The sequence below is a fragment of the Formica exsecta genome, unplaced genomic scaffold (genome assembly GCF_003651465.1).
Source record: "Formica exsecta isolate Colony F162 unplaced genomic scaffold, ASM365146v1 scaffold425, whole genome shotgun sequence".
In the NCBI taxonomy this organism is placed as follows: domain Eukaryota; kingdom Metazoa; phylum Arthropoda; class Insecta; order Hymenoptera; family Formicidae; genus Formica; species Formica exsecta.
Genome location: NW_021851492.1, coordinates 705873 through 718356, shown reverse-complemented (window position 1 = coordinate 718356; position 12484 = coordinate 705873).

Here is a 12484-nt window from a genome sequence, read left to right as displayed (position 1 = left end):
TATCTTTTACATTAGGTGCTACCGGCGAATGGCTCCATGTTATCGCGTGTCTGCGTGCGTATAAGTGCTTGCTCGCTTGACTGACGGATCGTTCGAAGTGCCACGACGGTCTTCCTCTTGCAAATTTGCGATCAAACGGCGCGCGCGACACGGTAATGAATGCAATTGGTACCTCCGGACACGGCCCGTTCGTCGATAAGGAGCTGGGCGGAATTTCGGAGCGACATGATGTCGCCCGTTATTTGTTCTTATTTACGCGCGCGAGCCGTATTGAATAAATAAAGGAGAACAAGATCGGCGGCAATTAATATTTTTAATCGGCACAGTAGAAAATTGGAAGATTATAGGATGATGCAGGGGCGGAATGTGTGCGTGTGTATGCGTTTGTGTGCGTGTATCGCGCATTTTGTTACGCACGCGCGAAAACAACTTTACGCGAGATTTATTAATCGAGATAACGCGTAGCGCTGGTGATCGTTTGAGATATTCAAATACTAAGAGGGAACCGCGTCCACTGGGAGCGAAATTTTTTTAACCGCGATCATGCGGGTTCGAGAAATGTGGGCTATACCGTCCTTCAGTTTTAAATCCAGCTCGCCGGCCGAAATTCCACAACTCACACGAATCTGATCTGATATCCACGAACGATCGCACCCATTCGTCGCCGGTTTCGTTCCTTAAAGGAATCCGGCCGATCTCATCGCATCGCGTTTACATCCCGGAGAAAGATCGCTCTAATTAATTTTTATGCCACGCGACATATTTCTCAATTTAATCCGGACGGGATTTGCGGCCTCGAAGGACGAGATAGAGAGCAGCGGACTCGCTCGTCGCGCGCGATATTTCACGCCGAAAACAAACTCCGCGAGAGTGACGCAATCGTTTAATTAACGAGCCGAGCTACTTAATGCATCCGACATGTTCGTCTTGTCTTAGCATCGCTTCTCTCCTCTTTCTCCTTCTCGAAGAAGAAACAGTACACGTGTAAACACTGCGGCCGAGCTTGCGTGTACAAGCGAACACGCATGTATACGTATGAATCGAGGCATACCACAGGTGCCGAAATTTCGTTCATTTATCCTCGGCTCCCGGCCAGTTTGTTGACCGTTTACCCGCAACACCTTGTACATCACGACCGTATATAGCCATGTATGCGCAGGCGTGCATACCGAGCCGATGGCAACGATATGCTTTCCTGTTTTTGTGCTGATGAATTTTTCGAAAGGAAATACCGCGTGCAAATACCGATGGAATGCAAATTTCATTGTTCGTTTCTTTCCTTAAAAATGACTATCCGCATTTCGACTCATTAAACGTGCGCTCGCTGAGCGAGTGTCAATTATACGAACGAAACGCGGTGTATAAATACCTCGCATAACGAGTGTTGACGTAATAATTTTTTAACTTACATTTGCAGGTAGAAGATGATTAATGTTTGTAAAACTGTTAATCGAATGTATGAATTGTAATTATTTATTCGCTCGAAATGCTCTTATATTAGCTGACATTGTATGCGTTGTGAGTTTGATCTCTTTGCTTATAACTTTTTCAGATTAATTATATAAACTCAGAATGTGTGATATCCAATTCCTTCATTCGACAAGTTCATAATTAGTGTATGGATCAAGAAATAATCTTGATTTATCAAGAAAAGCGTTTATTAACAGGATGGGCACTAATGATGGGACAATTATTATTATTCGTATTACAGTTTGGTATTATAATATTAATCATGCGATGCAATTGCAATTTTATCTGCGTTAAATTATTTGGCTAGGGAAAGCGCAAATTACTCTCATCATCACTCATCTGCGATTGCAGATAAAAAGATTATTTTCGCTCGACAAAACTCCACCTTGGCTGGACTAAGCCGTCGCGCTACGCCCTTAATAAGGAAAAATAAGCGGAAAGACGAAAGTTCGAAGATACGAGAGAAGAGGCCCGTTAATGATTTACCGCGGCTTTATAACCGCGAATTCATTGCGCACTGCCGCCGCAGATGTGAGAGAGAACCTTGCCGAAAGAAAAAGAAAAAATAGAGGGAGAGAGAGAGAGAAAGGGAGACCACTGAGCGCCACGCCCCCGACTTCTCATCTTTTACGCGTCTCATCTCATGACGTTAGTACGCGAAGGCCCTTTTGAGCTGGGCCCTAAACGCCCCATACGACGACGACGAGGAGCGTTTTGGGGAACCCTTTTTCCCTTTTTGTTCCTTGGAATGTGTTAACCCTGAAGCAAGGCTCGCGTTCGGCGCACGATGTATCTGTCGGATGTATGTATCGGAGGGATTTAACTTTGGGACTATCCTGAGAATTTTTTAGAATAAAGAAAAATGCGTTGCCCTTTCACAGCAATAATTTTGCGCTCATAATATTTTTATTACGTAACAGTTTAATTGTATTAAATGTAAATCTCTCGCAAAATTTTCTCTCTCTCTTGTATAAAGATTAACATAATAAGGATAAATCACCTACTGCTTTAATGATAAAATCAGAATAGGTAAAGAAAGAAAATAATGGCTATATTTTCTCTTTTATTCATGTCTGTTAAATAATAACTTTTTATCTTTTTCTAAAAAAAATTATCAATAATAGCTAAATAATGTTTAACAATTTAAAAATGTTAAGAGGAAGTTTACTATTTAAAAAACCTAAAAAGCGACTATATATTATGTACTATATATTATAATTGTAATAATCTGACATAACTGCAGAACGGATATTATTATTCCACTTGGTTTATACAAGTAGTAAAATCTCTTATCTTTCGGGATAGATCCGTCGTAATGTCGGCTTAACACTGACGCGTAATACCGCGCTTTCAAAGAATAATTTTCGAAAACTATGATCTTCGACGATCTCAAGCCAAGGGGACGTAACGCGCTCGATAATAACGCGTGGAAGAACATATCGGGTTGAAAGCGGGACAGTGGATGACGTAGGGAGAGAGAGAAAGAAGGACCAGGCAGAGGGAGATGAAACGTGACAGAGGGAGAGACAGAGAGAGAGAGAGAGAAAGACTTGCTTGGAACCGAGAGCTTGGACTTTGATGTACTGTCAGGCAGACATCGTAAACGCATTAGTTCCCGGTATATGCCACGTTCGTGTATGTTCCTACCCCCCGTGCGATTCCGTTATAGACATTACCTTCCTATCCGTCTCGCTCGTCGGTGTCCGTCTTTGTGTGCATAGAAATACACATACGAGTTCGTGGGAGCTGTGCACGGAGATGAAGAGACGGACATGCGGTTTTGATTCCACACACAACAAGACCTCGGTACACACCGTGCGCGAATAGGCGGTGCACGGAGCGAGAATGAAGTCAGACACGAAAGGTGATCGATGTTAGATTATAATGCGGATAGTACGCGCACCGAGAATGATAAAGAATCCGGCTAACAAGACTAATATTGGTTCAGTCGGTTGATGGTCGGTGTGGTTACGCAAAACAACGTAATTAATACATGGACAGTGTAAACTTACATTGAAATCAATAAAATCCGAGTTTTTCCATTTGTTGAAGAAACCGTAGAGCGTATTCAAAATTTTTTTTTAAATTATTAAATTTCATTAAAAATTAAATTTTTTAAAAATGTTTCAGATTTCGAGAGATAGAGAGAGAAAAAAAGAGAGAATATATTTATAATTTTTACATCTCTAAACGAAGGCGAGAATTCTCGCGTAAATCTCGATTCTTGTTATCGCATTTATCGCAGTCGAGACGGCAAAGTACGTATGCGGAGGTTAATCACGATAGTAGACTTTTTACCGTGTAGCTCCCAATGGTTGTACCGTATTGCTCTCTTCGGCGTATGAAGTCGATGTTTAGACACGATATGCAGGCAGATACTTCTTACATGAAACGTAGCGAGATTCGGTTCCTTGTAGATCCACCGAAAACACGCGATACCATCGAAGATAGGAAAAAATTGTGTATTAGCTTATATTCGATGATTATCGGTTTCACGGCAATTAGATGGTTCAGTACTAAACATTTTACATCCGTGTTGCGCTGCATGTTGCGAGATTACCAAGAGTAGCCTCGTAATAAGATAGAACGGACATAATGGCCACAAAGATGTATGTATAGCGTAAGTGGGAGATATAATGCAATCTCGCCACATATCATGTAGACGAACGGATGTGAAGAACGCGAAGGCATATTCGGATATGAGAGAGAGAAGCGATCGATGCTAGATTATAAACGCAACCGCTATGAGCCGCGCTACGGGAATCGTTAAAGAACGTTCGGCTAACAAGGCTAACACGGGCCTCCTTCTCGCAGAACGATAGAGATACGCGCGCGCGACGTATCGTTCGGGAAATAACAACGCGATTGTACCTATAATAGATATCGAAAAAGATGATTCCGGCGCAACCCCCGCGTGACTTTCCACCTGGGCGCGCGAGGTCACGTCAATCAGAGTGGATGCTGATCTCCGTCCGCGATCGCTAAAGGTGATTTGATAAAGTGCTTGTTACTTACGTGACGTTACTCGCTGGTCACCATACATCTATTCAATACAGAATGGATCGATCAATACCGATATCAGTAGTACATTTCAAATACGGACTATCAAAGATAATCAAATTTTCATTTCAATATTATCTGAAAATTTATTTTACATAAAGACGAAATAGATACAGGTACATAGAGATTATTTATTTAAAATGCACAATTATTGAAATTTTATTAATTACAATAATAGTTTCAAAAAAATCACCATTATCAATTTTTATTTGTGAAATAATATTTGAAGTATTTAAATTTGTATTAATCATTTCAAATGTTATTTCAAAAATTATATGTGTATAACAAGAGAAATAATTAAAACGTAAAAAATAGCATCTATTTTAAATATAATTATCGTTTATTATAATATTAATTTTTAAGAATAACTAACACGATTTAATAATATGTTATTAAATGTTTAAATATAGCATTTTCGCGTGATCCCCGACTGTTGCTCTGAACACGAATGTATCAAAAAACACGTGTCTCGCGCCAAGTTTATACGTAGCAAACAGTGTGGCGAATCTGTATTCGTACGTGTGGCCATTTAATTGAGAAGATCCTAAATTATATTGTATTTTAAAAACGTCTAAAGCGATCGGTTTAATAGACTTAATTCCTATAGATAAGAAGGATTTCGTCTTCGAAATTTATTAGACAGCAAAAAAATATATCTAGATTTTTACCGTACATTTTTTGTAGATGAAGTTACTATAACATAAAATATGTCGAAGCAGAAGATCAACGGTTAAGAAAAACAACATTGTTTTGTCCTACATTAAAAAAATAATATTTTTTTGTATAACAATCAACGATAAAAATATTTGTGCAATTTTTTGCACGTTGCAATTTTTTGGCATTTAAGCGGATGCTGGACGGCTCTTATTGCAACATGTGCGACGAAGGAAGGAACGACGAGTCGACGGAATTACATGAGAGAATCACTGTCTGCGCTTTCGCACAGTTTTCTACGTGTCGCGATGCTAATTACCATCAAGAATATACCGTTATCGTTGACAATTATGACCGCTTTTCAAAGGTTTTATATCTTGTTTCCCTTTTTTTTCACATTAATTGATAGCAAAAGATTTTACGCTCTTATATGGGTAGCCTGTTAGATAATCTTGAGGAAACAAACGTGGATTTTTACGATGTTCCGAGAAAAAAAAAAACGCACATACCAAAGAGCAATTATGACCGCTTTTCAAAGGTTTTATATCTTGTTTCCCTTTTTTTTCACATTAATTGATAGCAAAAGATTTTACGCTCTTATATGGGTAGCCTGTTAGATAATCTTGAGGAAACAAACGTGGATTTTTACGATGTTCCGAAAAAAAAAAAAAAACGCAGATGCCAAAGAGTTAATAACGTCCACATTTGCGTAGATCAAATCTTACCGCTACTTCCATCGCGCCGGCACTTCGCGACGAGCCGAACAACGCGTCGCGCGGTGAGTTTGCCCGATTAGAATCGAGAAATTCCTCTCGATAGACATACATAGAAAGATGGCGCGGATCCGTTGGTTCGTATCTACAGGTGGTTAGTACAGTCAGGGTCGTCTTAGCGGACCGGTTCTCGAGATCTCTGCTCTCCTCCCGCTTCTCCGCTCCATGCAGGAACCTTCCCTGTGTTACGCCACAACGGGCGCTACCACGACTCTCGTCGTGCACCACGAGGAAATGTAATATCCAGAAGGTGCCCCGCGGTTGTGGGCCTCTCGACATTTGCGACCACCGATTGTTGGCGGGCACAACCGACCGGACTCGTCGTTCTGGCCGAGAGCTGCCCACCGCGCGTCGGTCGGTTTCGGTCGGCAGTACGGTCATTTAATATGGCAGTGCGCTCGCCGGAGACACTGACAGATCTTAACAATTAATAAAACGTTTCCCTGTTTATTGTCGTGGGCTACTTGGTTATGCTCCGTGGGCTACCCTTTTCAGTGCGGTGAGCAAGTATACGAGGCTTTCCTTTCTCTATCATTCTCTCTATATCTGTCTCTTTCTCTTTGCTCTTCTCTCTATCGCATCTCGCAGCTTCTTTCCATCACCCTCGCTATCTCTCGACTCGGCTCTGGGCTTCCGTGCCGCACGACCGACACGATGTACCGGGTGTATCTTTGCGGAAAGGCAAAGCGCACACGGAGGCGCGGCCGCGTTTTGAATGGACGTATATTAATTGACTCGCGGCCGAAAGCTGGCACTAGTGGATGTCGTCGTGTCGAGTTTCCATCGTAGCGATTGTTGCCGCGCTAAGACTTCTGCCGGTCGTTGGCAAGATAACGAACAGCGCCTGTTGGTGCTGCATATACGAGGGATGTTCCGGACCTCCTAGGTTCGCGAGATCCACCGATTACATCAATTCTCCCTGACGCTTTTGACGCAAGACAACTCTGACTTGGACGAGAATGTGTCGAAATTAGAAAGACGCTAGTTGGGATGTTACTTGAACATGGACCAGAAGTATCCTATATATTTTAGAATTATTCTCCGGAAATATATTCTTCTATATCTATATAAATCTCAAAAATCTGCTATTGTGATTTCGTGTTAAAAATAATAAAATAAGCAATACTACAATTTCCTATATTATAAACTGTCTACATGTGAAAGAAAAATTAAAAAAGTATTTCAGTATTAATAGCAAATTTATAAAGAAATAGATGTTGTCATTCGTCATAGTTAATCAAGGAAATGAATTTCATGGCTGAGGAATTAATACCGTCGTGGAAAACAACATGACGCAGCGGCAAAAACTGCTGTAAAAATCGCTCGTTAGTTTCCATCGAAAAACGCGCGGATACTTTTAAGAGAGGAAATTGCGCCAGACTTTGCGATGTACCGCTAGATTTCGCCATTACAAGCGCTCATTCTACGCTTTTCAAAGCGAGAGATTATTGCGAGTGTTCCACGACTATGTTCCAATTTTCGCGATCTTAGTCTCGAACGACGTTAAAATGTTTCGTCAAATTTCCCGGCTCCACTCGAGTTATTCTCCAATCTAATTTCACTTATTGCTATTATATCTTTTTCATAATTTTTTCTAAGGAAGTTCTCAAAATTACATTTTCCCAGTCTCATTCGAAAACCTACGCATTTTTTATCTTAACAAAGATATTTCAGATAATAATAAAAAGTCAAATAAATCATATTGACATTTTCTTAATTAAGTCGTGAGTCGGCATGTTTCTTTCTCTTTCTCTCCAGAGGAATTGTTATATCAGATTTTCTCCTGCCGTAGCCAATAATAAACCCAGAAAAGAAGGATAAAAGCGACCACGGCCGAATATAGATCAAAGATATGATGTACTTTACGATTGCTGTCAGCTGGCGTACTTTGACGTACTTTGCGTCCAAGAGCCTCGAGTGTTCCGCCTTCTCGCATAGTCAAACGGCGAGTAAACGCTATTAGCTATTAGAAGCTCACGCATTCACTTCGTCGGTGCCTATGTCGTCGGTGTTTTTTATCAAGTTCGCATTTTCTCGGTCTGTATATTCGTCGAGGAAGGTATTAAACGTCAGCTCGCGTCTCCGCTACGACTATATTCACGCCGAACCGTTGTATTGGTCGCAAAAGAGATGTATGTATATTTGTAGAACGTACCTAATGGCTGCATCTGGCGAATAGAAACGAGAGGATCGTGTAGCCGTAAAGAGAAATTTTTTCAAAGAGAAATAGAAATATGGCTTAACCATATTCTCTCTAAAAATCGTACTTTAAAATTAAATAATTAAAAACCTCTTATTATATTATTTAATAACTTTAATTTCAAAATTATATAATTAATAATTTTAATTTCAAAGAATATCTCTTTTCATTATATTCTTGTAGCCGTTTGCATAAAGTTATGTGATGTATTTCGCAATTACGTGTACAAATGCTGATTACTCGAAGATGTGCGAGTCGCATCGTGTGAAATGAACATGGTCGTTGTAATAGTTCTATTGCCGCAGATGACAATGATACAAATAGTCATTGTCACTTTGAATACTGAGAATTCACAGCTTCGTCTTTTATGTTCTGCATATCGGTGACTCTGGCAAATAAGACATCGTGTCATTAGCAAAGACATTTGCATCGCGCTTTCACACCAAGTTGTAAATAGGCAATGAAAAACGCCTGTATTATAACGCCTTGATTATAAATTAAGAAAAAGAAAGAGAGAGAGAGAGAGAGAGAGAGAGAAAGTTTAAACAAAAATAATGAAAACGACAAGAGAAATCAAGTCATCCTTGCCGGTCGTCATTTTATATCTTTTCTGCTCGCACGTTAATGTAGCCAGACAACATGAATCATGATCTGTCATTAAAATTTTGCACATTAATTCACTCTCCGATATATTTTCCGCTATCGATGCATCTTCTTGTCTGTTAATATTATATTGGATTGTCGTGTAGATTGTCGCAAGTAATCTCATTACAAGCGATATTAGTATTCCGTCGCGATATGTATTACCAAGATTGTGTTTGAAAATGTTGACACGAGTGGCCAGTTTCAGAAAAAAAAATAAAATCTCGATCGAGATAACGAAGATGTCGAAAGCGATGAAAAAGTGGTAGGAAAATAAACTTAAACTGGTTGGTTTCAGATCGCTCACACACAACGAAGTGGATAAAAGATTTTTGTTACATATGTGATATATATTTGAGAATTTGCGGCCTTGTTATCGTTTTACAATCGCTATATTAATATAGATCGAACTCAATATTATATCTTATATTATATACATCGATTGAAGGGGAGGGAAGAGTGGAGACGGGAAACGAGAAACGAAATTGAAAAAAAATAAAGAAAAGAACGAATGACAGAAAGAGACGGCGGAGGGTGGAGGAGGAGTAGGAAGTTGACCTGGATGCTGATTCATTTTGAGTCCAGGATTCGGGAATTGGTTATGAATAATGCAAGCGCTCTTCTCGAGCCGTCCATAGCCGATCAGCTGGTGATCGAATCCGCGCTGGTCAAACGATGGTTCCGGGTTAGGGTGAGGGGCTGGTTAGTCCCCCCGGTTTTAAACGCTAAACAATGATGACGAAGAAGAGACTCGTTTCAGTCTTGTTCTGGTTATTTTTACGCGGCCTCTCTGTCGTCTCGGCGTTCATCGCGAATGACGATCTTGTGAAATAATAATTCCGGAAACGGGATCAGCTGACGTAGCATTTATGTCACGATCAAAGATACTCCTCGTTTTAGTTCAATTGATAGACCCATAAAAAAACTGTTAGTTCGACAAACAAACCGGTACGCGTCACAACAAGATTTCAAGTTATTATTTATTATGCCGATGATAGTGACAACTATCGATCTAACGCATGTCTCTTTTTTCGGATATTTTATAGAAGATATTCTTGTTTGTAGATTTGTATGTTTTATGGACACCGTTTGGCTTTTTAAACAGATACTTTGCGCATATTCGCGTCGATCATTTTATTGAGATAGATACGTATAAAAGTAAATGTGATATTTGCAATAAAAAAGAGAGAGAACATTTTTTTCTGGATGCACTAGTCTTGTAACGATATTTACACACAATGGGAATAATTATATACTTTTTCAATGAAAAAATTTCGATTAAAAAGATACGAGAGTGTAGATATTTTATAGCAAAAATGATTATATATGAATGTCAATAAATAAATATAAAATTATTATATACATATAAAATGATTATATATAAGTGTATAATATTTTTTAATACAGACTAAACTAGATAAAAAGAAATTATTTGATTCTTCTCGATATTAAATTTAATTACAATAGCATTTTTTTACGGAAGAACTTTAATATACTGACGTGTGACATTATATATACAGATAATATATGCAGCTCGTGAAGCGGTTTCAATTTGCGTGTAAAATAGAGTTTAAACGCAAATAAAAAAAGAAAACAATTCTGTATTTTAATATGCGGTGAAATCCATCGGTAATTGCACTACATGCTTGGATGGCTTAAGAAATGTGTCTATCAATATTCCATCGTGAGCAGCTCAGTCATCGGTTAATCTTGAATAGAGTTCATTTGCGGTCTTCACGCTCGTAGGTTTTATATATGTGTGACTGTGCGCGTGTACATGCGTGTATGTGGCCGTGGCGAAGTGCAGAAGCTGCAAAATTACGGAACTGGACACGAGAATCCTCCGAATATGCTTGACGCGTGTCCTTCCGCTTCCTCGAGCGCCGTATGTCGTCTTTTTCTAACTTTCTCTTATTCTCCAACAGGAAATCCTATCGCTCATCCTGGCGTCCACGCTGCATCTTCTAGAAGCTCTTCTAAAATTTTGCGATGCGGAAAAGCCGACAACGCAGGGCTAAGTCTTGTCATGTCATTTTCAAGGTAAGATGCGAAAACTGGGCTCGCTGTTGGAATCCTGACACGCGTCAGGATATAATAGTCGAGGACTGAACAAGACAAGTTTGCCAATAGAGAAAAAAACATTGGAAAATCGATGATGTTAAAACGGTTTTTCAAAAGACAGTATTGTTTTCTGTCAGCTCGAAAATATTGCCGGCTCTTTTCTTTCACAGACATTTCTTATGGCTGGACAAATGACCGTTAAAAGATCGAATAAGAACTTTTTTTTTCAAACGGTCGTAAGTTAAGAACCGTATATACGTATAAGCACACAATATATATAAACGTAATTCAAATCGGACTTGAAAAGCGATGCTGACAAGCTCATGAATTTGACTTCTTCTTCCGCATACTCTGACTTGCCATGTAAATGCATTCACTTACAACTGTCGGAATGGAAAAGGCGGTATGGGTGTATTACAGAGACGCAGCAGATTTGTGCGCCAAGAGACGAAGTGCTACGATAATGTCTACTTTTATGATCTTTCGTTCCTTTCGAGTAAAAAAAACCATCATAAATAATCGCCGCGCAGTGCTCTATGCGTTTGATCGCGCTTGAATTCTCTTTTGCGTTGCAACATATCAAGTAGATATACGACACCATTAATGGAGCGACTAGCGACTGCGAAAATGCCATTTCTGCGGATCGTCATTTGAACGATCTCGAAATCTAGCTTATACGAAAGTGAATTCTTCCGTGAATTGCCTTGTATGATACTAAATACATCGAGACACGATATAGTTTATTCCATTGGACGCATTATATAATACAAGCGGGTCGATCCGGAAGATGCTTGCGACGTCTGCTTGCGGGAAACCAGAACTCGTTTTTACGAATCGTCATTTTTTTCTTCTTTCATCCTTTGAGTTCGTTCGAGGTCAAATCGATTTCGGTCAGAATTGAAGAATAGTTTATGTATGCCACGGTCCTGATAGGGCGGAGTATGCGGAGGATATTGCGGCATCTTTTTAGCGTATGCTCTACACGAGTCAGCTGGCAGCTTTCTCTCTTCGGAGTCTTTGAGCGCGCGTGCACGAGGATCGGAGTCAAAGCATGAAGATCCCGGTATAGCCCGGCCGACGCATTTCACACGTGTCAATCGCGGCAAGATTTACCATCGTCCTCGCTCCCTTCGTTCCGTTTCGTTCACGCGTCGTATATGCAGAGAGGCCTCTCGCCTGCCTCCGTTCGTTCATTCTTCTTCCTCTTCTTCTTTACTAGATTGCCGTCCTCTTCAGAACGCAGTACCACGATTATTCCGTTCGTTCGCCTTTCCCTCTCTCGATCCGTAAATCATCCCGTGAGCTTTGCCTCGTGGACCACGGCGCGACGTTTACGGGTCCTACGCTTATTGGATCGGTCTGAGGCGCGTTGCGTCGCGTTACGGATTTTTGCAGGATTAGTCGTGACTGAAATAGCCGCGTAACGAGCGGGTATGTGAAATTATACGCGAAGACCGGACGCAAGCCGATTGAAACGGACGTTTCAAGAGGTATGATTATTTCGCAGCACGTGCGATACAAGTGTATATAAGAACACAAATTTTTATTTACATTTAAAAGAATATATATCTATATATAATTGCACATATGCAAAGTGGCAGTATGAGATCATTTTGGAATGCCG